The sequence below is a fragment of the Carlito syrichta genome, unplaced genomic scaffold (genome assembly GCF_000164805.1).
Source record: "Carlito syrichta isolate Samal-C Ts95f unplaced genomic scaffold, Tarsius_syrichta-2.0.1 Scaffold302582, whole genome shotgun sequence".
Lineage (NCBI taxonomy): Eukaryota > Metazoa > Chordata > Mammalia > Primates > Tarsiidae > Carlito > Carlito syrichta.
The window spans coordinates 357,274-361,425 of NW_007246678.1; positions in this window are offsets into that span (position 1 = coordinate 357,274).

Below are 4,152 nucleotides of genomic sequence, written 5' to 3' on the forward strand. Positions count from 1 at the left end.
GACCAGATTTAAAAAAAATGTGGTACATATACACAATGAAATATTATGCAGCCATCAAGAAGAACAAAATAGCCGGGCTCAGTGGCTCAGCCTGTAATCCCGTGCCTTTGGGAGGTTGAGGTGAGTAGACTGCCTGAGCCCACAGGTTCGAGACCCGCCCGGGCAACTTGGTGAGCCCTCATCTCTATAATAAATCAAAATGAGCTGAGCGTGGTAGCGCGAGCCTGTAGTTCCAGCTACTTGGAAGGCTGAGGTGGAAGAATCGCCGGAGCCCAGCAGGTCGAGGCTGCGGTGGCCAGGAGTGGCCACTGCACTCCAGTCTGGGTGACAGACTGAGACTCCAACTAAAAAAAAAAAAAAAAAAAGAAGAACAAAATCATGAAACTTCACAGTAACCTGGATGAACTTAGAGTCTATAATCTTGAGTGATCTTTCACAGAAACAAAGAACTGAGGGTCACTTATTCTCACTCATAAGCAGGCCTTGAACAATTATCGTAATACTATAAGAGAATGATTGGCAGTAGTGGGAAACTGCCAGGAAGGGGGTGGGGAAGTGGGATTGGCGGTAGCCGGAATCTGCCTGGGGAAGGGGAGGCACACCTCATTAACAAAGGTACCTGCATAATGAACATTTGTATACCTAACCCTGAATTGTACCCCACATCTTTCAAATAAAAAAAATTAAAAGAAAATAAATAAATAAATAAGAAAGACTCTGTCTCAAAAAAAAAAAAAAGAAGAAATAAAAAATAAATAAATAAGAGAGAAGGAAAAGGTATTTTCCAGGAGGCTTGACCTTTAAAAAGTATGGCATGCCCTCCAGGTGACCCTGAAGGAAAGCTGTTAAAGACCAGAGCAAGAATGGAGAGATAAGAAGTGCTACTTGAGCATAAATCGCCTCTTGGACCCTGGTTCCTCCAGTGAGTTAGGCCAACTATCCACAAACCCAAGGATATCATCCCTTAGGTAGGATATTTCCCACATTTTCAACTTCTGCGTGTTCTGCTTAAAACTAATTGCCTGAGAAAGGTGCTGAGGTAGCTCGGTGGTCTGCTCCCTCATCTCTTATTTTTACCTTTCACACTCTCCCTTCTCCCACTTTATACAACGAAGACATTCTCCTCTTACCATCCCCAAATTCCATGCGGTACATTGTTCCAGTGTGTAAAACCTTGCGTGCGTTCATGTGCATGCGTACACACACACACACACACACACACACGGCAAAAGGACATGCACATCTAAGAGAGAAAAGTCCCAAGAAAATGAAGCACATGGAGCTTTCTCAGAAGGCAATTCCAAAGGGACATGCAGTGGCCACCTGCACCTGCCCTAGCTATTCACCTGCCTTGACATAAGGACTCAGGAGTGCAAGGATGGCCTCCAAAAAAACACAGCTCCAAAGATTTTGAAGCAGTCAAGTGAACTACTTTTCTGTCAGAAAGCAATTCAAATTAAGCTGGTTGGTTTGACAATGAGGGCTGATTTTGCCCACAAGATGACAGAGAGGGCATTTTTTGTAAATTGGGTGAACTCAATCTACTACTATATAAAGCACAGAAAATACTTGGGAAAGAACATCATTTCCAACAATTAAACAAATGGCACAAATTTTGAAGCCAACTTAAAAACATGCCAGGTGGCGTATGACATTTCACTTTTTTTTTTTTTTTAAATAGAGTTCGCACTATGTTGTCCAAGCTGGTCTTGAACTCCTGGACCCAAGCAATCCTCCTGCCTCGGCCTCCCAAAGTGCTGGGATTGCAGGCATGAGTCACTATGCCCAGCCTTTACAATTACTTTAGGAAGTTGTGAGCAAAGTATGAAGACCTCTGAACCCTCAAACTCTCTCCAAACTAAACAATGTTGGGGTGTTCCTATAAACTGCTGAAGTTGAGATTCTAGTTTTGCTCTGAAGAGGGCAGTATTAGCAAAATGTTATAGGACTGTAAAAGTGTTTTGTTTGTTTTTTAACCAGTGCTTTCTAGGCTAACTTTCCTCTCTTGTCTTCTGGCAATTTTAATTAGAATAAGATTGAATTTCAGTACTTGGAAGATAGCTGTTTGACCAGAATAGAAATAATAAAGGTCTTTGTAGCATATTTTTCCAGGGCAGAAATAGCATTGTTTTTTCCTTTTTTCTTTTTCTCTTCTAGAGTCTAACAGTGCCCAGCACCACCAAGTGACTGCCCAAAGAATGTTTGATGGACAAAAAGTGGTACCATTTCCAGCTCTAGGAAAGCTTTTGGTTAAGCATACAAGAGAAGGCTTGTCAGCTTCCTGAAACCCTAAAACCGGCCTTGCTTAGATTGTTCCAAGCTCCACAGTCCCTAGAAAGAGCAGCCACCTTCTAGAATTAAAAAGGACTTTGGCACCAGCTGACACAAAATGGACTGTGGCACTGGCTGACACAAAATGGCCTGAATCCAGCTACACCTGTTTACAGTGTTCTTTGGCTCCAGGAAATATTCTGATGCCATTTCACTCAAGAAAACCACGTGGTTTTATTATAGTTGGTTAATTATTGCTAGGCCTTGAACAGATGGCCGAACCGTTACATTTAAAGCTCAGGTAAAGCATGTAGACAGATTACCCATGGTTCACATTGAACACAGCTGTGTCAGGAATTGAAACCCTCTCTCAAAGATAAGACAGGGAAGAGAGATCAGACTGAAAGGAAAAGCATGAAGTAGTGAGTTTTGACTCTGAGGCTCCCAGTTCCTCTTTTTCAATCCTGTGTGCCTTTCCTGTGGTGTTCCCACTCCCATCCCAGCTAAGTGTCTGCAAACTTCTCTTTCTGGCCACAGAAAACTACCTTCAGGCAAGTTTTAACTTGTGTTAATTGCCTCCACCAAGTCTTTATTTGAGTATTTATTTAATTTGAACTAAAATAAAGGGGCTTGCTTCCTGTCAAGGAATTCCAGAGTCAGAGACAGGTGTGGCAGGCAGCTTTCTCAGCAGGCAGGTTTTACTGAGCCCAGAGGCAGTCAGGGAAGGAGTCATGTGGCCTCCACTCAGTATCTGGGGTTGGGGGGGATTTGCCAAAGGTACAACAGCTGGTAAGATCAGATGGGATCACATCTACAACTGTTGAGCCAGAAGCCTGTATTCATAATCAACTCTGTTATTCCTACTCCCCAGACTGGCCCAGAGTCCAGAGTCAATAAATGTATGTTCACTTAAAAAAAACAAAACAAAAAACAATTCTCTGCGGGTTCAGTGGCTCAGCCTGTAATCCCAGCCCTTTGGGAGGCCAAGGTGAGTGGATTGCCTTAGCCGGTGGGTTCGAGACCAGCCCTGGCAACTTGGCGAGACCTTGTTTCTACAATAAAATAAAAAATAGCCGGGCGTGGTAGCACGCATCTGTAGTTCTGGCTACTTGGAAGGCTGAGGTGGAAGGATCACTGGAGCCCAGAAGGTCGACGCTGGGGTGGCCGTGAGCATGCATGCCACTGCATTCCAGCCTGGGCAAAGGAGTGAGACTCCAACTCAAAAAAAAAAAGCCGGGCTCGATGGCTTAGCCTGTAAGCCCGCGCTTGGCAGGCTGAGGTGAATGGATTGCCTGAGCCTGCGGGTTCGAGACCCGCCTGGGCAACTTGGCGAGACCTCATCTCTACAATGAATCAAAAAATTAGCCAGGTGTGGTAGCGCGCGCCTGTAGTTCCAGCTACTTGGAAGGCTGAGGTGGAAGGATCGCCGGAGCCCAGTGGGTCGAGGCTGCAGTAGCCGGGAGCAGCCACTGCACTCCAGTCTGGGCGACAGAGTGAGACTCCAACTCAAAAAAAAAAAAAAAAATCTCATTGAGAAAAAAAAATTTTTCTTATCTGAAGAATGTGAGCCCCTTTAAATTATCAGGACCAGAGAGGCATTGAAATGTGATAGCAGTCACATCTCAATACCCCCTTGAGTTCTGACACCAAGGAGCCCTAAATTAACCTAACAATCCCGAATGCTGGACACCATAACTCATACCCTACAGTTCAACAGTGTGTAGCCAATCATTAATCAATGTTATTTCTGTAAATCTGTGAGAATTCTTGTCAAATAACTTTGTATCAGCCCACTCCTTGTTCCATTTTGTCTTTAAAAAATCTGCTTGTAACACAGACTGAATGGAGCACTTCCTAAGGTAATTTGGAAGTGTGTCCCAG